General features: G+C 44.6%; 1 protein-coding gene across 2 annotated transcripts in view; it reads right to left on the bottom strand.

The window, feature by feature from the left end:
• The window catches only part of Med27 (mediator complex subunit 27), a 168034-nt gene that overhangs the window by 58205 nt on the left and 84166 nt on the right, over window positions 1-25663 (bottom strand). The window lies entirely within an intron of this gene.

Raw genomic sequence — 25663 nt, 5'->3', positions numbered from 1 at the left:
AAGGTCTCTGGTTTTCTTTATTACCTTCTGAATGGGAAATTTTCAGAAAAGATATTTTCATGAAGTGGGCATTCTGCCTGCCTGCCTGTATGTATCTTTGTATCAGCTTTGATATAAGCACAATTACAGCAATGTGTATGACATCTAACAGTTGTGTGGATCTTCTATAATAGAACTGTTAGGTGAGCTTCTTTAATTTTTAACTGAAATATTAAGTATTGCACATATTTACCCTGTATGTGTTCTGAAATAAGCACATATTATTGAGTGGCTAATATCAAACTAATGAACACATGCTTTACTTAATATACCACTTTTTATGTCAGCAATTTTTTTTTTTTCAAGACAGGGTTTCTCTGTGTAATAGTTCTGGCTGTTAGACCAGGCTGGCCTCGAACTCAGAGATCCGCCTGCCTCTGCCTTCTACCTGCTGGGATTAAAGATGTGTACTATCACACTCAGCCTGTCAGCAAAACTTTAAGACTGTGATAAACTATCACTAACTCTAGCTGCTATGCTCTATAATGGATTTTTTGAATTTATTCCTGAAATTATATCCTTTAGAAAACATCTCCCCTAGTTACTCCTCCATTCAAAGCCCTTGGTAACCACCATTTTACTGTCTTCCTCTATGAATTAAACTCTTTCAGATTTGACACAAGTGACATCTTGTAACATTTCGCCTGTCTGTGCCTGACTTATTTAATTTTACACAACAACTTCCATGTTTCTCCAGATCAACAGAGTTTCCTTCTAGTTAAAGTATCCGTTGTACCCACACCATGTTTTCTTTATTGGCTAATATGCTGATGGACACTTCTGATGATCCCCGATCTTGACTACTGTGATTAACACTGCAGTGAGCATGTCAGTGTTTTGATCTTACAGCTTATAAACAGACATCCAGAAGTGGGACTGCCAAGTCACATGCTTCTTCTATCTTTAACTTCTGAGGAACTTCTATGCTATTTCCCGGCACTCACTCACATTCCCTCCATCAATGTGCAAGCATCCCTTTCCCCAAAATCCTTTCAGCACCAATTTCTTGCAACAATTCTCTCTCTGCAACAAGGTCATAGACCTCTAGTTACAGGACCTTAGAGGTGATCTGACTATGGGTGACCAGCTCTGCAGGCCAAAGCCATACCACCTGCACCTTCTAGAGGAAAGTGTGCCCTTCTTTCTGAATCACTTCTGAGATTTAATTCTAAAGTCCTCAGAGGTCAAGGAGACCCTCAATGCAGCAGTTGTTACCTTCTAGCCTCAGCTGACACCATCTTCCCTACATTAGGCAGTTCTTCCTGGAACACTCTTTGCTCAGATGGGCCTACCACAAATCCCTGGTCACTCTTCCTTAGACTAACTTTCCATGAAAGCCTTCCCTGGCCCTGTTCTTGTTCCCATTCATCAATCAGTACACCCTATCTCATACAACACTTTCAAATTCTTTCACCTATCCACATTTGCAATTACACAATCTGTGAGTGATTATTTCTTTAAATCCCCACATCCCTACAGGATTCTCTAATATCATGTGACGGCCTTCTTCCTTGCACTATCCCAGCATCTTGTCACATTGTCTGGTGGTGTTCCTTAAATACTCGTTGAATGGGTAGACAGTACATTAGAGTTTGCTACATGGACCCAGGCTAGGTCATTATGCAATGAGATGTACAGTTCTCTGTAGCTGATGAAGAGGCGAGGCGTGGCAGAGGTCACTACATTAGCCACAGAAAGTCATGCACAATGGCAGCTAGAGCTCATTGCAAAACATACCTCAAAGAAAGCAGCAGAGATCCTTTCAAGTCTTGAGGCTTAATGTGTGCTTGTGGAACCCCTGCATCTGTTCTTGCAGAAGCTTAACGCCTCTTAGAAGCAAGAGCCTTCTAAAGAAGCACACTGTACCAACACACCGGTTTTAAAATGCCACTTTTAATGAACTAATTAATTCTGCAAAACAGTAGTACAAAGATGTGCACTATCAAATCGAGGCAACAACACCAAGATGATAACAACAGGGAATGGGGAAGACGTTTCTAAAGATAACATTTCTGCAAATTATTCGTTTTCTACTCTACATGGTAAGACACATTGCAAATGATTTGTTATTAAAGACTTACTGGACAGATGGCTTAGCTCTCTAAGTTTGACCCCTCCTCAAAAGGACACACACACACACACACACACACACACACACACACACACGCACACGCACACGCGCGCGCGCACACACACACACACACACACACACGCACACACGCACGCACCAAAACTTCAACCCATAAACACAACAAACCTGGCCTCAAGCCAGTGATCTCACATTAGTGTGATGCTTAGCTGCTCCATCCAGATTTAAATAGCATTTACCACACACAGTGTGTAAGATCCATGCTGTTCATTTCCTCCACCCATACACACCCTCAGAGTTATGGCATGTATTAATAACAAACCACGTTTCCAGAAAGTATAAAGCTAGGAGTGACCATGAACAGGGACATTTGCAAGATCTGGAAGTGATCTTTTCTTCCATACCTGTCCATACCCATGAGCCTGTGTGGCCTCTGACAGTGGGAGGAGCAGATGGGGGCTTGTCTAATGACTCCATGGGAGTAAGACTGGCTGAAACAACCACTAGCCATTGATACTGAAGGAGACTGGAGATGCAGGTCAATGTTGCTCATCCACATTTGTAAAATGTCAACACTGAGGCTTGCAAGATATCTGGTTGTTCTCTCAAGAATGAAAAGTAATCCATCCATCCATCTATCTGTTTTTTCAAAACCGGTTTCTCTGTAGCTTTGGCGGCTGTCCCAGAACTTGCTTAGCAGAACAGGCTGGCCTTGAACTCTCGAGTGCTGGGATTAAAGGTGTGCACCACCACAACCACCCACCAAAAAGTAATTTCTAAACTGTGTGCTGGAAAGCAGGAAGAGGTGTACAGAAAGAGGGGTGCTTGCTTTCTTCCCATTCCCATCCCAGTACAGATAACTATTAGCTGACCCTTCCAAGGAAAGATGCTCACAAGCTTAAAGTCTCCTTGTGAAACTCCATACCTACATGGGAGGGTTGGTAACTCTAGGGACAGTGGCTTCATAGGAATGAGAGTGGCCAGGAAAGGGTGACCAACCCTGTTCTCTACTTTGTAGCTCATGCAGTATGCTCCCTGAAGGTTAACACCCAGGCAAGCCAAGAACTCACCACTCCATCTCCAGAAGTTGACCAGTACAAAACCCCGGCACACACTGAAGCCAGACAAGCCTGGCTGCTGTCTGTCCAGCAGCCTCGAAGGTTCCTGTGCATTTTATGAACTAAACCAGGCAAACAACGTTAGGAAAGGAGACCTTTTACAGACCTTTTATAGACTGGTTAGTTTTATGCTAACTTGACACAAGTTAGAGTCACCTGCCAAGAGTAACCTCACTAAGCAAATGCCTTTTTAAGACTGGCCTACAGGTAAGTCTGTAGGGCATTTTCTTGACTAATGGCTGGTGCGGAGCCTGGGCAGGTAGTCCTAAGTTGTATACAAAAGCAGGCTAAGCAAGCCATGAGGAACGGGACAGTATGCAGTGTGCCGCCATGGCCTCTGCTTCAGTTCTGGCTCTGACTTCCCTCAGTGATGGAGTGTGACCTGAGAGTTACAAGATGAAATAAACCCTTTCCTCCCCAAGTTGCTTTTTAATCACAGAAGGAAGGGCCTCTGTAAACCATCCTATCTATCTCTGTATCAACAGTATTTACAGAAGGCCTACAGTTGTCAATAAGAACATGTTCCCGGAGGAGTGATGCTGTGCACTGAGGTGGAAAGCCACCCAGAAGGTTTTGAGGGAACTGGACAGCTGAACTGGCTCTCCCAGGTGTCCAAGAACAGCCTGATTCTGTTTTCAATGCACTCTCTGGTCTTTGACTCACTCACCCTTCCCCAACTCTGGGAAGTAAACAAGGCAAGGGAGGAAAAAAAAACCAGGATCAGTGGCTTGCCCAAGATGAGCATGAGGCTAAGGGGTGAGATGAACCCAGACCTCATGAGCAGAGATTTCTTACACATGACAGCCTGCCCCATAGCTCAGTGAGGACCCTGCAATTGGTTGTAAAGCAAGTTGAGAAAGTTTTCATATGCACAGTAACAAAATGCAATCACCTGAGAATTCCACCCTTCCTGTTCCTTCAGTAAATGTCCATCCAGTCTAAGGGAGTGGAGAGACTTGAGAGAAGCCATGGCAGAAACTGGGTTAACAGTGATTTTACTACTTTCTCTGTAAACCCTTAAGAGAGAGAGGGGAAGGCCCATCCACACCACAAAACCATGCAGGCTCCACTTCCCCAAATACTAAGTAACAGCAGCTACCTTGTTACTTGTCACTCATCTCCTCAGGACATGGTTAAAGACACAGTTCAGATGGACTCAGTGTGGTGAATGCATATGAGACAGGAGAAGGCCACTCCTGGCAAGCCTTTGGCATCCTGATCACAGGTGAACAATGGTCACACATGCACACTAGCCTGCTCATCTCCAGCTCATTTTTGGCAGTACTCTGAGAATGGTGACTAGCTTTGTTAGGTCAGTTGGCTTCCTGTATACAGAGTGAGATTTCATTCTTGTGTGGTATTTTACTGCCCAAAGAATGTAAGTGATCACCATCCCTGTACACATATTTGGCTCTGTCAGAACAAAACCTTAAGCAAACGTGTCCTGGTTGTCCCAATGGGTCAATATACTCTAGGGAACCACACAACAATCCAGGGCCAAGCATGCTTTTGTATTACAGTTGTTCACTCATCAGAGAACCCCTTGATGAGAGAGTTCTAGGCTCCACTTCCAGGCCCTGGGATGCCACTACACAAAGCACACTCAATAAACACGTGGTTTTATTTATACTGGAGATTTAATCATACTGGATCAAAGCAAAAGAGATCACAAGAATGAACCAAACCTTCTCACACATCTGTTTCTTCTGCAAGTCATGCTCTAAACCAGAAAGGGCCACCTAACACAAGTGTGGCCCTGTGAGGCTGGCCCTTCTTGACAGCAGCAACATGGGGCAACTGGGCTGGGAAGAAGCAGAAGTGGAGTGAAGGTGGACAGGCAGAACTTGGCCAATTCCCTACTGGTGCCCCTAAGCCAACCCCCGACAAGACTTTGCTGAGTGGAACTTTCTCTGGGTCCCTACATGAAAACCACTCACCCTTCACATCACTTACCACAACCTGTCCCACACATCTACCTGCCTGATGCTACCTGGACCACTAGAACAGAGCACCACGAATGCCTAAGTCCACTCTGTTCCTGCTGACACAGCAGTCTCCAATCAGACAATGACATATGGCCCTCAGACATCTGACAAATGAAAGCTTTGGGAATCAAAGGGACCCAGGTATTCAGTCATCTTCTGCCCTCAACTCAGTCCTCTCTAGCTTGGCTTTGGAGATCACAAATACAAACATCACCTACTCCATCCAGTCTCAAGAACCATGGGAAGAACGTAACATCTAAGCTTTCAGCTCCAGATAAGCAGTTAACCTTAGCTTCTTACTTTGCAAAAAAAAAAAAAAAAAAAATTACTGTCTTTCTTCCCAACAAAAGGTGAGACCTGTGCCTGAGTATGGAGGAATGCAAAGCCTCCATGAATCACTGCAGCCTGAAGACCCCTGAGAAAGGATCGACAGCAGGAAGTTCCTTCAAGCTTTCTTCTTTCTAACATCTCACTCCCATTTTTATTAGAAAGAACTCTTTTCCTAGCATGGTGCTTAGGAGAGAAGGCAGGCGCTTGCTTAAGCAAGATTCTGAAATATAAGTTAGTATGAGGTAGGCTAGAGCAAGCAGGTCAGGCTCCAGGCCAGATGTGTGCTGGGTGTCTTCATTTGACTCCGTCTGTACTGCATTGTACTGAGGAAGCTAGCCCACAAAAACAGAACATCAACTAGACTTCTGGCCCTATGGTCAACAGCAAGTGCTGGCTGGGGAGCACTGAGGTCTGGCTAAAAGGCTACAGACCTGCAGGGTTGAGTGTTTGCTAAACCCACCATCCAGTAGAAACAAGGTGTTAAGTTTCAAACCCCAGACAAATGTCTGAGGTGCCCATTTAACATATCAAAGCAAACCTAGCCACCAGTCCTTACCTGTTACAGGGTAACTTACCCTGTACACTACCATTCCCCCACAGGCTCTTCCTTACATAATCCCGACATTCTGGTTACCCACCCCTTTAGTATCCTGGCTGCTGCACCTGGTTCCCCTCTCTCCCCTCTCCCTCTGTCAGCCTGCTTATGTCCACTCTTGGACTGTCCTAGATGACCCAGCCTCTGCCTATGTGCTCCCTTTATTTATCAGCAATAAACTTTCTCCTCCCCCATACCTAGGTGCAGTCATGTCCTTTCCTTTTTTGTTTCTTTTTTCATTCACAGGGCAGCATGTTAAGGGCACATGGACTGGGTGGCTTTATCTCCCAGAAAGGCAGAAAGGTGGCAGAAGCCACACCCCCATCTCCCACCTCTGCAAATCCTCCTCAGCTTACATACAAAACCCTGGGTGGAGGTTTCCTCTGGACCCTGACTAGCTTTGCCATGTGGTCTACACTCACAGGCTTCTCTGCTCTCCATCTTCTGTCTGTGTTTGGCCAGAGAGACCTCCTGGTTATTATTATTATGGCTTTCTTTTCTTGATCAACTTGACATAGGCCAGAGCCATCTGGGAACAGGGAACCTCAACTGAGGGAATGCCTCCATCAAATTGGTCTGTAGGCAAATCTGTAGGGTGTTGTTCTATAAATGGCTGATATGGGAGGGCCTAGTGCACGAAGCAAGCCAAGGAGGGCAAGCCAGTGAGCAATGTTCCTCCATGGCCTGGCTTTCCTGCCTTGAATACCTGCCCTTTCCCCAGTGATGGAGTGTGAGAGTTGGAAACTGAAATGAACCATTTTCTCCCCAACTTTTTGGTTATGGTGAACTCAACTAAGACAGGAGGCCTGAACAGGACGTGGGAGGTGGGAAAGGTGGCCAGCAGTAGTGCTACCAACCTGTGATGTCACCAGCAGCCAGTTACACTGGGCCATCAAAGCTAGAAGCCTTCTTCACGTTTGATTGTCCATTCTATCTATCTCCTCCCAGGCCTCTTCTCACACTGGAGGAAACACAGCATTGTCTCTGCCCATTGAATGCAGCACATGGAACTGCCCCAACCCATCAACAACTAACCCAAGCAACTAACAACTTCTTCATTAGTGGAAACACTCCCTCCCTCAAGTCCCTTCCAGAAGAGGGAAAAGTTCTTCTTAAGTCAAACACAACACCAAACAAAACAAACTGAAATTCTACATGCTAGAGTACGAAATACAGTGACCTGGATATTGAAGCAATGTGCATGTTCTTGACTAATGATGAAATGACACTTTATATATTCTGTTCCTTAATGAAACAACATTCTATTAGCAGGATTTCTCTAGCCTATTTAGCTGTGGATGTGGCTTTGTTTAGAAATCCACATCACTCAAACAGAACCAGCAGGTGAGAAACAGGTACAAGGTCTGGTCTTCACCTTTATTTTCCCCTCACACCCTTCGTCATCCTGGGGATGGAACCTTACGGCCTTGCACAGGATAAAAACATGCCCTACCACTGAGTCTCAGCCTCAACTCCATCCTTACCTTTTCCATATTCTGGTACCTCCTAGCTTCAGGTGAAGAACATTCTCAGACCACTGCCAAGTGCTAACTAGCTTCCCTCTAAGTTCAGTGTCAAATTCACACGGGCTCTAAAATGTGACAAACATATCCATAGTGGTACATGAATTGGCTGTAGATGACACATGGATGAACATTTTCTCATGTCAGCATCTACATAGGTAGAAAAACATATAACCAATAAATAAAAACCAGTGACTTCATAAATACCATTTGGTTCAACCATGTAGCTACAGAGGCTTAGTCTAAAAAGTGAATTCATTTGAAGAAAGCTATGCAGACAGTGGATTAATTGGAGAAGGTTCTGACAAAAATCTTATATGCAACTAAGCTTAGAAACACCCACCAATGCAGATAGTTTAACAACAGCAAGATTGCAAAAGAGTTTGCCTCTTTGTAAATTGTTATGCCTCTTTCTCTATTTTAGGTAATTCTTTCCTTCTATACTTTACAAAAGAAATTTCCATGCCTCCACTTGGAGATATTGAAGGAGGAGAAATGGACAGGAATCCCAGAAGAGGCCAGGATGTTTAGCCCAACCAGAAGCAAGGGCTGTGGTGATTGATCACAGGAAAGTTGACCCTGATGGACCATATGTCTGAGAATGCGGCATGAATGTATGAAGTGTTCAGTGAGAGGAAGGAAAGTGGCCCCAGCACAAGCATTCTGCCATATTCTGCCAGAAGACTCCTTTCAGTGGAGTCATACTTAGGATTCTCCCATACAGGTACTAACCAAGACAGATCCGTTTAGCTTCCAAGATCAGATGAGGCTGGGTGTGTTCAGGGCGGTATGGCTGTTGATCAAACCTAGGATTGCACTTGAGATAGAATGGTGGTTTATAGTACTTGAAACAAACTGTGACATAGCACCCTTGTGGTGGTTTAAATAACAATAGTCTCTGTCTTAATTAGGGTTTCTATTGCTGTGAAGAGACACCATGACCATGGCAATCCTTATAAAAAGAAAACATTTAATTGGGGCTGGCTTACAATTCAGAGGTTTTGTCCTATGTTACCATGGCGGGAAGCATGCCAATATACAGGCACACAATGGGGGAGGGTGGGAGGAGAAACTGAACCTGGCTCAAGTATTTGAAACCTGCTCCAACAAGGTCATACCTTTCAATACCACTCCCTAAGCATTTAAATGAGTCTACGTGGACCATTCTCATACAAACCACCACAGCTCCCCTTGGTACATATATTTGAATGCTTAAGTCATCAGGCAGGAGCACTTCTTGAGAAGGATTAGGAGGTGTGGCCTTGTTGGAGGAAGTGTGTCACTGGGGGTGGGCTCAATCGAGGCCCAGTGTCTCTCTCTTCCTGCTGCCTGCCAATCCAGATGTACAACTCCTTCTCCAGCACAGTATCTGCCTGCGCACCACCAAGCTTCCCAGCACGTTGATAATGGACTAAATCTGTGAACTTGTAAGCCAGCCCCAATGAAACTGTTTTCTTTATAAGAGCTGTTGTCGTCGAGGGGCTCTGGGAGACACAGACATCTACTAAACAGAAGACTGAGAGAGCCTTCATCCAGTAACCGATGGAACCAGATGCTGGGTGTGTAGCCGCTGACTGAAACTCCAGCTCTAGCTCTGAGGCATGGAGGCAGCTACTGGGCTTCAACTTTCATGGGATGAGAACAGTAGCATAACAGCATCTTTGTCCACAGGGCAGTTCTGAAGACCACATGAAATAACACGACCAAAGCCCAGAATGCTGAGCACACATGTGCATCCCTCCACACACACCCAGGGAATAAATGCCACATTATATGTGAACATAGCATGAATGCTATCCCACCTACTCTTGCTGCTTTGTAACCTCTCAGTCACCTCATATTGATAAATCAGTGAAAAATTCCCTATGACCTTTAAGATTAGTTAGTGGGAAAGGAATGCTATTGTTGTAATGGAGATGATGATGATGGTGATTATGATACTTTCTCCCTTCCATAATCTACATAATATGAGCTTAGACAGTAGGGGATGTAATATATTATAACCCTATAAAAATGTCCTTCATAAAATAGATCACTAAACCATAACTCTACACAAAGATGTGTGTGTGTGTGTGTGTGTGTGTGTGTATACATGTATGCATGTAATAACAATTAATGAAAAGAGATCATGAATTTGTACAAAAGAAAGAAGAAATAAATCAGAGGGTTTCAATGGAGTAAAGGGAAGAGAAAAGAGAGAAATAGTGTAGTTACAATCTCAAGAGAAAATATTAAAGAGAAAGGTAATACAAAAAGGAACTTTCCTGATAGCAATACTGAGTCTATATCTGGTTGATCATCATGGATTTTAGGCAAAATAAACCTAAGGAAAGATATACAAAAATTAATGAATGTAATTTTGTTGTTGTTTTTGGACAGTTGAAATTAACAAGAATAGCCTAACCACATGGAACCAAGCAGCATGGTCCTTCTACCCGTGCTTCAACCAGAACACACAGGACAACATGTCCACTAAGAAAAGCCCAGATGATGAGGGAAGACATCCTGGCTTTCCATACTCACTTTCTCATCAGGCAAGTCACTTGTTCCTCCTGGTGTCAGTTTCCTGTTGTTTGGGCCAAATAGTCTCTATGGTTCATTTTAGCTCTAGCTAATTCAACACAAATTTTCTTAGAGATTACTATATGCACAAAGAAGCAGTTACACAGCTTTCAAGACTCATCTGCAGACAGCCACAGCTAAACACTGAGCCAAACTCCTGGAATCCAGTTGCAGAGAGGTAGGAGTGATGAGCAAAGGGGCCAAGACCAGGCTGGAGAAACCCATAGAAACTGATGACCTGAACAAGGGGGAGCTCATGGACCCCAGTCTGATAACTGGGAAACCAGCATAGGACCAATCCAGACCCCCTGAATGTGGGCGTTAGTTAAGAGGACTGGGAAGTCTATGGGTCCTCTGTATTTATCCCTAGTATACGAATGGACTTTGGGAGCCCATTCCACATAGAGGGATACTCTCTCAGCCTAGACACAATGGGGGAGGGCCTGGGCCCTGCTCTAAATGATATGACAGACTTTGAAGACTCCACATGGAAGGCCTCATCCTCCCTGGGAGTTGGGGGGTGGGGTGGGGAGGATGTGAGGGAGAGGGAACTGGGATTGACATGTAAAACAAGCTTGTTTCAAATTTAAATTAAAAAAAAATTATCAAAAAAAAAAAAAAAAAAAAAAAAAAAAAAAGACCCGCCCATCTCTGAATGGTAATTACTGTAGAGAATTCAGGTAACTGAACACCGTATTCCCCAACCTTTAGGAGCAACTGGAATCTACTAGAAAGACTATCAGTATTTCTAACACAGGATATATCCCAAGGATAGCACTAACATAAAACATACTGACTTCGCTAATCTCTTGAAACTTCTTTAAGATCCATGGTAGGAGGGAGCCAGCAGCTCCATCTGTGGGCTGAGGGTGAGTGTCTAAGAACCCCAGGAAGAAGGTTTTCAATCAAAGAATTTACAGGAGGCAACTGCCCACTAGAGCTCACAGACCAGCATTCACTGCAACTGTGTGGGCTGCCCTAATGTGGCCAAGTAGGATGTGCAGAATGCAGAGGCAATCAGAGTCCAATGGAGAAAACAACTATTCACTTAAATGGCAACAGCTTTAGAAGTGGAAGCCAAGAGACTAAGCACCAGGTCCCTTTCCTCTAAAATTTCAGATGCACACATCCATAGCCAGAAGCCCTGCTCTGTTCCACTGAGGTATATCCATCTCCTAACACCATCACAGGCACATGAGGTGTTTGAGAGTCCCACATGTGGGACTCTCCAATGGGCAAGACAGACTGCTCCAGAGTCAGAGCCATGGCTCTCTCTCTCTTAGTCAGGTTCCTGGGTCTTATTTGATGAGGACAGCAGTGACTCATACTATAGTGAGTTAATGAGACAATGCATTCAAGCTGACGACTTGGAATTGTGCTAACATGTACAATTACGTGTGCAGGAGAGTTTCCCATGATGAAAACAGCAGTGTTAGTGATGTGACTGATGAGGAGGGGGTAACAAGTGGGGGATGAGAGGAACTCGACCACTCATGTCTTGGGAACAAGTTATTCAAAGCTTCTGTTCCTAACTGGCAAGAGAGGCAGCCCATAACAACAGGCACCTCAAGCATGGAAACAGGAGGCTCTGAGTGAGGGTGGCTCAATTACGGCCTGTAAAATAGTGAAAAGACACACTGAGGTTAGACATCAGGGAAAACTTCTGTAAGTGTGCTGTAAGTGTGGAAGGGTTGCTAGGAGAAGATGTGGGGGTGCAAACTCACAGCCAGCTAATCACGCACAGTTACTCCTGCAAGGTTTGAGGGGACTGGGGCAGGGAATGTACCCTGGAAAAGTTCCTTTCCATCTAAATAATGAATACCACGGCAAGGAGATTAAACTCATTAACAACACTGTTAGCCCATCAGCTCAAGGCAGGCTTTGCCCGCCAGGTCAGGCTTAACCCCACTATATGCCAGGCAGACGGCTCAGGTTAGCACACTGGAGACCTTTAGCCAGGGAGCGAAACAGCCTGGGCATTGCCTCTGAACAACACAGTGTTTCTGTCCCGCTTGAAAATGCTCTGGTAGTTTCCAACCCTAATTCAAAGGGTTCTTTCTTTGTGGTTTTCAAAGCAGCTGGCAGATTGCTTACCATTAAACAATGTAAAGCATTTGCTTATGATTAGAGTGGAGGACTTTTCATCATTTCCATGAAGGTCTAAGACCCGCTGACAGCTCTGGGAAATGGCTTTTTCCAGACTTGTACAGTAAATAACGATTGGCCACTGGCCTCTGTGTGTCAGGGCCTAATGAATGCATCAGGGCACACGGCAGAATTGAGCCCTCACTAACCAGCTGCCACTGCACTCTGCAGCCCCTTAACACCAGAAACAGTAGGTCAGGTTGACACCACTAGGATCCACACACGCTGGAAAAGATGACTACATGTGGCTCACCACCTCTCCAGCAATTCTCTCTCCTTGTGGAAGGTAGCAAGACTTGAGTGAACCACGTTTGGAAACATGCTCCTGGAGTTTGACAGCTTTCACATTATAATAATAGGCCCCAGAAGACTAACATGAGTCTGGAGCTGGAAGGCAGCTGCAGCGCTTTCTACCTCAAACCTTTCCCTCTGTGAAGAAGCTGTGATGGCTGGCTCCTCACTATCAGCCTGACTGGGTTTGGAATCACTTAGGAGACACACCATTGGCCACGTCTCCAGAGAGGAGAGAAGAGTCACTTTGAATGTGGATGACACCATCCCAGGGGTTGGGGTCTTGAATTGAATTAAAAGAAAAGAGCCGAATACCAGCATCCAATCCTCTCTGTTTCTCCAAATGCATTTACGATGTGACCAGCTGCCTCACACTGCCACTCTGCAGTGATGGACTGTCCCTTCCTCTCCCTGAAGGCACATCTGGTCACAGAACAAGTACCTGAGACAAAATGTTGAAGGCAATATGGGACTAGAACTCTGACCTTTCTGAGGGAATTTCTTCTAGATCTGAGATGCTCACAGAGCTCACACTCTCCCATGAGGCAGGGTTTGGAGCCTCTTTGAGTACACCTGAACAGTCCCATGGCACCTCCCACAGCAGCAGGTACTCTTACTTGCTTTGCTTTCTCAGCAGGGAACTTTGGCCAGTGTTTAAATGTCATTGAAACCATGCTAAAGAGGTTTTGAAAAATGTCAGTCTATTTTCTTGTATATACTTTGGGGAAATAAGTGTATTTAAAGTGTGTGCTTAGACACACTCAGATGAACCCAAGTAAGGGGCTAGCCCATGCTCCATTAATGTCTGCTTTGGAATCTTTCTGACAAATTTTTGGAATAAAACAGTAATTGTGTTCAATCTCCTTTCCTTCTATGTGAGGGAAGAGCTGGGTCAAGTCCTCATCAAGACACCTCATCTCACCTGATCTCAGGTAACTAACACTTGTTAGGCTTCAGATGTAAGTGACATTTTAGCGCCGATGCAAACACACTTGATTCATCTTTGTTTTATAAGAAAAAAGAATTCCCAAATTAAACTACAAAAAGCCAAATGTGTATTTCTGAAACCTGAGACACAATGACCAGTGAAATATCAAGTCATAATAATGTCCATTCAGCCACTTCCAAGCCGTGCATGATTCCTGTTTGGTCCGACCCAACTGTTTCAAAGTTCATTTCTACAGTGTTCAGGGATAATAGCAACCGTATCATTCACAGGAACCATGGTCGGTCCATTTCTACAGAAAGTAAATGGAATTTTTCAAATAGATTAAATTTTAGTGTTGAGAACAAAGACCCCCAGGGGTTAGTATTTCTGAAACAAAATGGCTAGAAATTAAGTCCACGTAATTTCAAGGGTTATTTTTCAAGTATGAATGTCTCAAAATGGGAGGCCCCTATCTTAAACATGAAATTGTTTAGAGCCCCTAGAAGCAGCGAACAGAAACAGAAGATGGGACCCATCAAGATTACTGCATCACGGTAAAATATTTACTCCAGGATGGTTGTGTGTATGGGGGGTGGGGGGGGACTCAATGCCAGCTGCCTCCCTTCGGCTGTCCACCTCCACCTCTGCTGGAGAATGCCGCTTCTCATTAGCTAAGGGCTCAGACACTTAATTCACTCCCCAACCATGAGTGGGGGTCTTTTCAAAACAAAGACTTCCGTTTCTTGTTATTCTTAACAAGAAAACAATTTAATTTTTGTGTTAGTGTAATGAACATCAACCCAAGGTCCGTGCTTTTTATAGTCTCCCCCCCCCCCCCCCCATCTTGCTCTTGTTATATAAGCACAGGCGCTTGGCTGTTGTGGGTATCTGTGCTACATACTTCCAACCACGTTACCCTGACAACCTGGAGAAAACAGGCTTTGTGAGAGGGGCTTTTACAGACAGAAAATCTGATATCAGGGATGGTGGCTAGGCCTGTTAGCATTCTTCTTGGATCATCACTGTGTTCTAACTTTGTTGTGAGATTAAAAAAGGGTTGTGAATAACCAGTCTACCCTTGCATGGTATGGACTATTTGTCCAGGCCAAGTACTTCAGGTCTAAGGTGAGGATGGCCAAGAAGTTGCCATATGGATGCTGGAAGGGTTAAGAACATCAGCTCAGAGATTTCAGATAACTAAGTACCCCAGCCTCAGTTTCTCACCTCAGTTTCTCACAGCTGTAGCCAGTTCAGGGCACAGCCAGTATTCAATGGGTTGATCTGTGTTAAGTGCTGATAGTAACGCTAGACAGCGTAGCTATTCAATAAACAGCAGCCACTGTCGATGCTGGTGTGAAGACCACCACCAGGTATCACTCAAGATGACTGCGCTTGTGTTAACTCCTCCAAGATGGCCAATGAGATTCCACCCATGAGGGCAAATCACCATAGCCACATGTCAGACAGTACCACAAAAACAAAATTGTGAGTTTTCGATGGTATACACTTGGGAGTGGGGAGGGGGGCTTTTGATGCTGTGATATAGACCTGCACATCACCAAACTCTCTTCTTAAACCTTGAAGCAAGGACATACTGTTTGCAAGATGGTGGTCTATTTAGAAAGTGGGAAGTGTAATGTTTAAGCACAAGGGATCAAACTGATCTGCTTTGATAAAGTCCTTTTAGACACAAGGACGTACTACCCGCACTTCAAGCTTTCCCATGGCACTATGCTAATGTATGTTCAATGTTACATCTAAAATCCTGCACCCCTTAGAGCAATTCCATACCCAGCTCTTATTTTAAACTCTTGTTTACATGCCTACACCTTTCTCCACAAAGAGTTTAAGGAATGCAATGTATAGGCTTGTCCACATCTTCTCTCTATTCTGACATCCATTGGTCTGCATCTTAGCATTTGGTGGTATTTATTTCCACTCTAATCAGAAGGTTTGGAAGATGAATTAAGTTCAGATCCCTCAATATTTTCTTTCAAAAATAAATTATTCATGAAGCTTTCTCCCTTGTTCCCAAATGGTTAGGTTTAAACAATTGCTTAAAGTGCTGTTTTTAACTGAAGAACATATTCAAAAGCCTCTGGCCCAGGAAACACTTGCTAACTGGTCACTTTCATCGGATCAATGGCTTCACCACACTGAAACACACCATGGTGGGATATGGTTCCAGCACAGGGCCAGTGGCATTAAGTGCCTGCTCTCCTCATAAACAAAGCAAGTTGGTTAACAGTCACTTTATAGTCCACATATCACCCTGAAAATCTATTATAGTCTGCCTTAGTACTCTCATCTAAGGTGATCTGGGGTACTAAGCTCAGAGGAAACTTTCCCGTAACAGGTTAATGGATCAATTTATTTATTTCAAATGTGTTCTTTTCAAGTTGGAAAAACCACTGAAGACTGTCTAAGCAATCCATTCAATAACCATAGGGCAGGCAGTCATGCTGGTGCTGATACCCTGGCACCATTGTCCAGGTATCTATAGAGTGACCAGAGTCTTGGGCTATCATATGTTCAAAGGCATTGCTTCACTTTCTCTAGAAACAAATCTGCAGTAGGAAATAGTTTAAACAACCAAAAACACAGGACTCTGTTGAAAGGACAGCCCTCAACCACTCTGTCAGCAGTATTACTTCAAAACCTTCATGAGCACACACACTAAGGGGTCTGGAGGATGGCTCAGCAGTTAAAAGCACGCGGAGCTCTTCCAGAGGACTCTTGATCACAACTTCTTATAACTCCAGCTTCAGAGGACCCTACCAACCCTCTTGGACTCCACAGGCGCGCGCGCACGTACACACGTACACACGTACACACACACACACACACACACACACACACACACACACACACAACTCCTTGGTGACCATGGTCTTCCTAGAGAGGACATGTCCTTTGCAATATGCTTCTGATACCTGTAACTGAGAGTATGTTACAAATGGCTCCAAAACTCAGGATTTCAGGGGTGGAGCATGAGTGTCAGGTCACATGCAGCATGGCTAGAGATCTCAATATGCTCCTCAATGTAAAGAACCAGTTAAAAGTCCTCCTCTTGGGCCCTTTCCACACCGAACATTTGCAGAAATGGCTGAGAGAGCCTTGAAAGCCTGTGCAGTTACTTTGTGACACTAGATCTCAGTGTTAACCTGGGCTGTGGGCACTTCTCAAACCCACATTCTTTGATGAGAAAATCTGAATTAGCATTGTGACTACAGCCAAGCCATACAGTCTCTGTGCCCAGTCTCCTCATCTGTGAAAGATACAACAGCAGCCTCCAAATGGGGTGTTGGATGACTTAACAGATGCAAAGTGCTCAGAGCAGATCCAGTGCCAGAAGAACATCTGAGTGCTCATTCACTGCGGCCATGGCCACCTTCACTCCGCACTAGCTTTCTGGCATTGGTTAGCTTTCTTACATCTCAGCTTTTACCTAGTAAATGAGAACGATGCCACAGCATGGTCAAGTAACACTTCGTTAAATGTTCTGGCACATGGCACATGCTCAATGAGGTTGCTATTGTCATTAGCTCAGTACTTCATCACAGGCCTTCACTTTGTGTAAGAGCCACTGTGTCTGAATAAACAATATGCTGTAAGCTTATTCAAAACACAAACCCCAGGCCATACCAATCTGTGGGTGTTAATTCAAAATTTCCAGGAATGCCTGCTCTATTTTCAGAACTGTATTGCTCCAAGAAATCTCTCTCAAACGCATCCCCCATGACACCACCACTGTGAATCAACAACAAGAAATATTCAGTGGCTACTTGTAAATGGGTAATTGCAAAATGAAACTGAAATGTTCAGGCTTTGGGTGTGCTGCTACTCACAGCGATCTATTTACAGCAGAGACACCACTCAGAAAACACTCATCCTCTGACTCCTGCGCTTGGGAGTAAGAGCTTGTCGCCAGCTAACAGCAACTCAGGCTTACAAGAATTCTAGTGCTCAGAGCCAAGAAGGACGAAAGCTCCTTTATTTATGAATGGGACAAAGCCTAGTGCCACTAAGGGGTAGGCCCAAGCTCATATGATACTAGAGGGCAGGGAAAGAGAGTCTGGCTTTGTTTCTGGCTCCATGTTACTCTTTGTTCCCATTTCACCACAGGTCTCACTAATGTAAGTGTCATGCTTGGGAATGAATCTAGAGACCACACCATCTCAGATACCACTCACTTCTGTCTTTATACATAGTGTGGAACAGGTACACACCATACCCTTACAACAGACTCTACCACAGAAAGATATCTGTCCTCTTTGCTGGAAGAAGGAATGCTAGGACCTTTATGTCTGGGAGATATTAATTTCAGAATATATTTCATTATTAATTTAGTTTCTTAAATGGAGTTTTTTTTTTTTTTCCCTTGTATTTTGTAATTTAAGTACCTTTTAGAGAAAGATTTTCTTTTATTTTCTGGGTACTACAATCATAGTAAAAAAAAAAAAAAAAGGTTTAGAGTTTTTTGGGGGAAGTCTCGCAATCTGCAGAATGGGTAGGAAGTGGTGCTGCAGACTAGGCTGGTGCTCACCCCAAGGGATATTCAGAGGGAGCATGATGGTCTTGACACATGACAAGAGAAGTCCTGGGTGAAGACAAAGGAGCAATGCATACCACACAGAGAGCTCGAAGGGGGCAATGGCATATGAGATGAGGCTACCTTCAATTTAATGGAGCATCATTCTGGAATTTTCTTAAGTTTCTCCTGGAAACTGAACTAAGCAAGTAAAGCCTTGAGAGATGGTGAAAGCCTCAGGGAAACTAGAGAAGTCTTTGATAACACATGAGGCAGGGCCATAGATGTCCAGCAGACCTCAAAGTCACCAGGGAATCTACACCATGTACACAGGAACCAATGACTTCAAACTGGGCTGGAAGAAATTAAGGAAAACTTAACCAATGCAACAGATAGACCCAAATCAAAAACAAGAAAACAAAGCCAAGGGCATAGAGCAGAAATCCTCAGAAGAGAGATGGCTGAAAAGGAGCACAGGCAATGACAGCTAAGACTCAAGGACAGTCGGAGAAATTAGGAAGAAAGAAGAATCAGATAGAGAAATAGAGCCAAGAGATCAGAGAAGCAGAGCTAGAGAAACTGGGATGGAGGAGCCAATCAGAGACCACCGATACCAATATAGTCATGTGGAGTCTGTCTGGACCACAGACACCTAGTAAAGGGCATTTGTTTCCAGGAGAGTCAATTGCGAGCAGGACTGAGGAGACAAGCTGGGGGAGTCACCCTTACTTCTGTCAACCGAGCTAATGGGAGTATGATTGATTACAAAAGCAAGCTTTTCTGTTTTGTAGAAACAAGTATTCAGAAGAGAAATGACAAGACATCAGGGGTTTGCTTTAAAATACTATTGTACCTCTAACAAAAAAGCAAACACTGGAAGAAAAAACAAAGGGCTAGGAAAAAACATGACCAAACATGACCAATGGTGCTAACCTGGGACCTAGAGCACTGTCCGGGTGAATTCCAGTCTACTTCTATGTCTGTCTGAACTCAAATGATATAATGGAGTGAGGTGGGGGAGCACTTGCCACGTGGAAATGGGAGGACACTGCAGGCATGCAGAAGGCCACTCAGCCTCTACTCCAAGGAAGAACAGGTAGAGCTCCAGGAGCAGGCAAAAAACTGGTGGCTAGGGCAAGTTGGCCCAGATGGAGGGTTTGGGTGGTTAGAATGTGATGAGAAGCATCTAGATGGATGGGACACAAGTATGACTTGATGCTCTGACTGATGTGGATAAGGCAGAAGAAGCTGAGCCTAGGAGGCCAGTGTGTAGGTGGACAGGAGGGCAATTAGGCTTGACAACTCAGTTGAGACAGGTGGAGACCTGGGGCTCCCATAGGTAAGGCTGCACTGGGGGCCATGTCACAATTTAACCCCCTTTTCCCAGAATGAAGAGGGGAACTTGGTTCTTGATACACTCTTGGGTCTTCACAAGCGCACTTCAAAAGCTTCACCAGATTTATACCAAGGACAGAACCAGGCCACCGAGCCACACCCCACACAGACAACAAAGCCACCAGGCAAATAACCACCAGGACAAAGTTTATTCAACTATTTTGTCACTTAAAAAACAGGCAGCAAATTAACACTAGTGTCTTCTATTTGCCTCCCAAATACCCCTAATTCTAGAACAGGCATCTTCTAGTTCGGTAGTTCTCAAATTGTAGGTTGCAACCCCTTTGGGAGTCAAATAACTCTTTCACAGGGGGTTGCATATCAGATATTTATATTATGATTCATACCAACAGCAAAACTGCAGATATGAAGTAGCAACAAAAATAATTCTGTGTTTGGGGTCACCACACCATGAGGAACTGTGTTAAAGGGTCTCAGCATTAGGAAGGTTGAGGACCACTGTACTAGTTGCATCTGTTCCCTCACAGACACACACGCTTCAGGCAGGACATGGTTGAAGCAATGAGTACTTCAGATACTTTTTAGGAAGGATGTGTACTAAAATCATCCACCCTGTCTCCCCATATGGAAAGTGAGGTCGCTATTGTATTCCGCTACAGGGATGGCTTGGCTTACTTTTGACAGTCAGCTCTTTGTGACCAGAGCATATGGGAGCATGTACATATTCATGTTCATATGTGTGTGTGTGGGGGAAGCGGGTGGGTGCATTTGGAGGTCAGAGGCCCAAGAGTGTCTTCGTTGATTACTCTCCATTTTAATTTTTGAGACAATGTCTCTCACTGAGCCTGGGATTTATTATTTCAGTAAGACTGGCTGAACCACTTCCCCAACCCCAGTTCTGTGTTCCAGACACGTGCTTCCATGCCTGTCTTTTACATGGATGCTGGGGATCTTTCCAGCTGAGCCATCCACCCAGCTCCACTCTACTGATCCACCCCACAGTTCATCACCACATCCAACAGTGGGAAGAAGCCAGGCCAGGAGTGGTATTGCTATCGTCACAAACCTGGTAGAGACACCATGGAAAGGAGACACATGCTACAGGGAAGCAAAGTGATAAACTTCCCAATGCTAAGCAAGTAAGGTTCATAAAGTCTGCGGAAATGCTAGCTTCTTCCTTGATTTAAACTAAAAGCTGGGGTGGGGGGCAGCAGTGGGTACATGATGAGGGGCTGGGTTAGCAAAGTCTAGGACACACCCTGGCCTTCAAATGCTCACTCAGCACAAGGAGGAAATTCTACTCATTCAACTGCTTCTAAATAAAAAGTAATAAAAGGGGTGGAGATGGGAACTCACGAATCCAAGTCAGGTGAACTGGAATGAACTGGGCTTTGTCTCACTCCATCTAGGGACCCAAGCACACACCAGCTCTAAAGGCCACCATGCTGGTCTGTGTCACTCTGCACATCCTTACCATTTGACAGTAAGGTGTGCTCTCAAGAGCAAAGGCCAAGAAAAGATAAGCCAGGCTTAAAGGTTATTGCTGTCTGACTTGAGGTTAACTCCCGGGCTGAGCACCAATCCCATAATCAGATGTGAAGAACTGATACTAGTTCCCAAACCCCATCCTCTACCAAACACAAGGCTTGCCAGGGAACCAAAAGCAAGACTGCTAGCAAAGACAGGTGACTCAGGGAAGTTAGCAAAGAAATGTCTTCAAAACCTCTGTGCTTTCTTGAGAAGCTAAACTTATGACCAATTTGTTTCATTATTTACTTTTTAAAAAAAAAGAATCTGTAAATATCAACTGTTTGTAGTGATTATAGAAATAGCCACCAAAAGAACCCGACCCAGTAACAAGCAAACACAGCAGTGAACCTCACTGGTTCTATCTCTAACCCACAGCTCTATTATCTAATCAGAAAAGCCCCCAAACTGCATCATTATGCCTTAAGAATACTGCAATTAGGAAGGGGCCTTCCTCCTTTCTGCTCTCCCAACACTGAGCACAACAGCCTTGCAAGACTCAGCACAGGAGCCCATTTAAACAGGAGAAGCACTAATTGGGCGCTAGTTACAGCTATACCACTTTGATGTCAGTTCCAAGGATGAACTTGACTGGATTTTTTATTTTTTGTTTTTTTGGTCCTGCTATTCAGGCAGGCCCCAAGGTTAACCCTTTATTACTGGTAATACAGGCCCCAAGGTTAAGCCTTGACTGCTGGTCACCTCAGGCCCCATGGTTAACCACTCTTAACTGCTGGTCATCTCAGGTTCCAAGGTTAACCCTTAACTGCTGATCATCCCAGGCTCTGAGGTTAACTCCTCACTGTTGGTCATCCTAGGCTCTAAGTTAACCCTTTGGCTGCTGGTCATGCAAGTTATGCTTTTGGAACCTTGTTTAAGAGTTGCTTTTGCTAGAACATTCTCCATGGAACAAATTTCCTGACCATCTCAAGGCCATCCAGGACAGCCAGTCAGATCACGAATGGAGAGACAGCTCTAGCTCCAAGTGCAGCAGGGTCACACAGTCTTACTGCGAATGGCACCATCCTGCAAGCTACAGAATTTAGGTGCTCGCTGCCATGTGCCACTATGATGTGGCCTCAGACCAGCTTTCTGGACCCCCTTTCTTGCTCTGGACAAGGAATCCAGTCTGGATCCTTGGCCAAGCAGGGCTTCTTGAAAACAAAGACTGACCATCCAGCCATGGTTCCCACCAGCTCTCAGGGCACATGGGCCACTCTTATTAGCTGCTGGTCCCAGAAGTCAAATTCTCTTCATGGGGTTTTGAAACGCAGTGAACACAGTTCCCCATAGAAATTGGTGTTTCCACCTAGGTTATAATCATGTTTATAACAAACTAGGGGAAAGCACGGTAGTTATTACTGAAAGGTGCTAGAGGGCCAACCCAACTTTGAAAACTGGGACCCAAAAGGCACTATCAAGCATCTCTTCTGCTCACCTGTCTGGGTGGTACCACAGCTGACAAGGGAAAGCCCCTCTTTGGAAATGGCTCTGAGAAAACATACAAGCATGTCACTGCGGCTCTGGAGGAAGGTCTGGCATTTAAAATGTGGCTACATCAGTTCGACAGCCCTTGCCCTTCCTCTTTACTACAGAAGATGGCACATGGCACTGGATCACCAGGACAATTTTATATGCATGTGGCAATGGAACACAACTTCCCGGTGATGCTTGTAACAGGGATGAGGGTTTGGAGAATCAGCTGAGCAGGAGGAATTTGGGCTGTAAATGACCTTGAGCCTTGCCATGGGTTGGATGAAAACAGGAGTTCTTGTTTTATACATTGTTTTTGAGGTGAACAATATGTGCTAATCTCAATTATTTAAAAGTCTATTTGGAACATTTATTAGCACAAATGAATTCAATTATTTCAAATATAGAAGCAAAATATTGTATGGGATGAAAATATATAATATAATTAGACTATTAATGAAGACACTTACATACCTTTGCGTGATTGAAAATGGAAGCTTAACAGTCTTGAAAGGATGGTGCTAAATATTTACTTATCTGTCTGAGATTCACATTTTTAGATGCTAAAAATACTCATTGTTAATGACGGGGCGGGAGAGGTTTAATGATGTAATAAATTATTTCATATTTGTCTCACACCAAAGTTAAAGCCACTTCTATAAAGTCTCCTGGGCAGTCTTTGAAATAGGAACTATAAGAGGGGACTCTCCCCAAGCAGTCACCATATCTGGTCCGAGAGAAGAGTCTGTAGGAAGACTGATCATGATGGGAAAGTCTGCCTGGAAAGGTGAGCCACTATTGTCTATGCTGTAAAATTCCTCCTGCTCAGCTGATTCAGATGAGTCAGGGCCAATGTCAGGCTTACAGTCTCAAGAGAAAGTCCAAACTTGGTATGCAAGGCCCCAACTGACCTTATTAATACCCCTTGTCCTTGGTGTGCCTGTCTGAAACACCTTCTCCCAGAGGGCTGCATGGCTAGCACCCCATCTGCTCCTCCATCACCACCTCAAGGCATTTTCCCTGGCCCAGGTCTCTGGGCCCTTACTGCCAGCTCTACTCTCCCTGAGGCACTACCCTCCTCCCAGACTGCTGCATGCTACCTACTGATTATACACTTGCTCTGCTGGAAGGTAGGCACCTGGAGCAGGGGTCTGTGTTTGGACTGCATTGAATTCAAGAGTTCCCACAACACCCTGCAGGTGTTTCTTAAGCCAGCAGTGTTTTAGAAGGCATGTTCCAGGCTCTGAGGGCTATAGCAATGAAAAGGACAAACAATTCCCTCTTTCAAACCGAACTTTGTCATCTGACAGAACATGGGATAATGAGCCAGTGGGATCAGAGAAGAGAATAGGTCTATAGAGGACCTGGAGAAACTTCTTCTGACCCATAGGGATGACATCTCTGTGGAAGTAGCAGCTCACTAATGATGGGGACAAGGAGACATTATGTAAATCATGCACATGCTTGTTGGAATCTCTGTCACCCTGATCTGCCATGGGCTACTCAAGTGAGTCTTGGTCTCTCCCTTGGCACTTTCTGTCCCTCACACAGCCAGTAATCTGGCCCATTAGGCCTTCCTGTGGATGTCACCCTCTTGCTGGAGTGAGACTGATGACCACCAACACTGTGTCTTGAACTTAATGGGGTCTCTCATGGGTCTTCTTCAGGAGCACAGGATCTGTCTCTATGTCTATTTTTGGCACGTGATCCATGGCAGAGTCTTACTGGGGACATCTTCTTTTTCCTTTGGTGGGAATTTTTCCCATTGTTGTCGACTGGCATCAGATTAGAGCCAGTCTGACATCTGAACCTGGTGCTTCCTTTGTCTTTTGTTGGCTTGTGGGTGGGGGTCACATTGTATCATCTTTCTTAAACTTTGAGGGATCCCCCCCAGTTTTATACAATATGCCAAAAACTTAATTTCTTTGTATATGTGTGTTTGTATGTGTATCCATGTGTAGAGGCCAAGGGTTGATATCGGGCCTCTACCTTGATAGCTTTGCCCATTATCTTTGCCCAGGGTCTTTTAGTGACCCTGGAACTCACCTATTCAGTTAGGCTACCTGGCCAGCAAGCCTGGCATAGGAACTTTAAGTGTGCACACTGCACCTAACATTTTACATGGGTGCTGGGGATCTGGACTCAAGTGCTTATTAAGCTTGCATACAGAGGCACCACAGGCCCTAAAATCTTGGTTTCTTGTTAGATATAATCACTTACTCCTAAATAACATGAGAAAGTTCACTAACCCCAAATTCTGGTTGCATATTGAGGACTTTGATAATGTGACCTCAGACCAACATTTGGCCTTGGTTGTGCATTTAAAACAGATGGGCTTGCCATTCCCCACCAAAACCATCAACTAGCGCACTGTTATATTCCCAATGCCTCCTGCAGGAATCATTCGTGGCAGGCAGTCACTAAACACATGTTCAACTATGGAGCAGCTTAGCTAGTCCCTCCACTTGCTACACTTTGTGACTTAGTAGTCTTTTCAAGGAAGACTCATGACCCTTTCCCAGAGGTTATGCATCTTTAAAAAAAAAAAAAATACACAATACAATTGAGCTGAGACTAAAACTCTTGGGTTGAACTTTCCCCTATATACTGTCCTGCTGCTGGCCTGAATGGATATCATGGACAGGACTCAGATGACAATTCTATAATCTTCTGTACCACCTGTCCTGGCTGCCAGCTCCTCCTGTGCATGCATCATGGGTTTGGGCATTTTCTTGTTTAATTAGGTTTGCAAGCAGGGAGAATGTAAGGCCTTCAGGGTATCTGTATGTTCAAAAGCACCTTGGGGGCAAGCTTATAACATGTCAGTAGTGAGGACTGGATGATGGGTCAAAAACCAATATTTTAATGAGGCTTTACTGAACTAGGACAATAAGTTAAAGGACAAGGTGAGCCTATGCAGAGAGTAGTAGGGATGCACTGCAATCAGAAGACTCCTGCGGTGAGTAGGTATATGGTGAGGAAGCATGGACAGGCAGGACCCAGCTCGCTTTAAGGCTGCTCCAGGTTCAGGAACTACATCCAAAGCAGGTCCTGTCTAGAGAAATCACAGCCTCCCCAAACTCCATGCCCAAAAGGGCCAGTGAGCAAGTGTCTTTCTGATGCTAGGGAGTCAGTCTTTTAGGTATTTCAAAGGCATTCTTATTTTCTTGC

This window comes from Phodopus roborovskii, unplaced genomic scaffold, assembly GCF_943737965.1.
Source record: "Phodopus roborovskii unplaced genomic scaffold, PHOROB, whole genome shotgun sequence".
NCBI classification, from domain to species: Eukaryota; Metazoa; Chordata; class Mammalia; order Rodentia; family Cricetidae; genus Phodopus; species Phodopus roborovskii.
The sequence above is the reverse complement of the archived record's forward strand: the minus strand, read 5'-3'. Positions and strand labels throughout refer to the sequence as shown.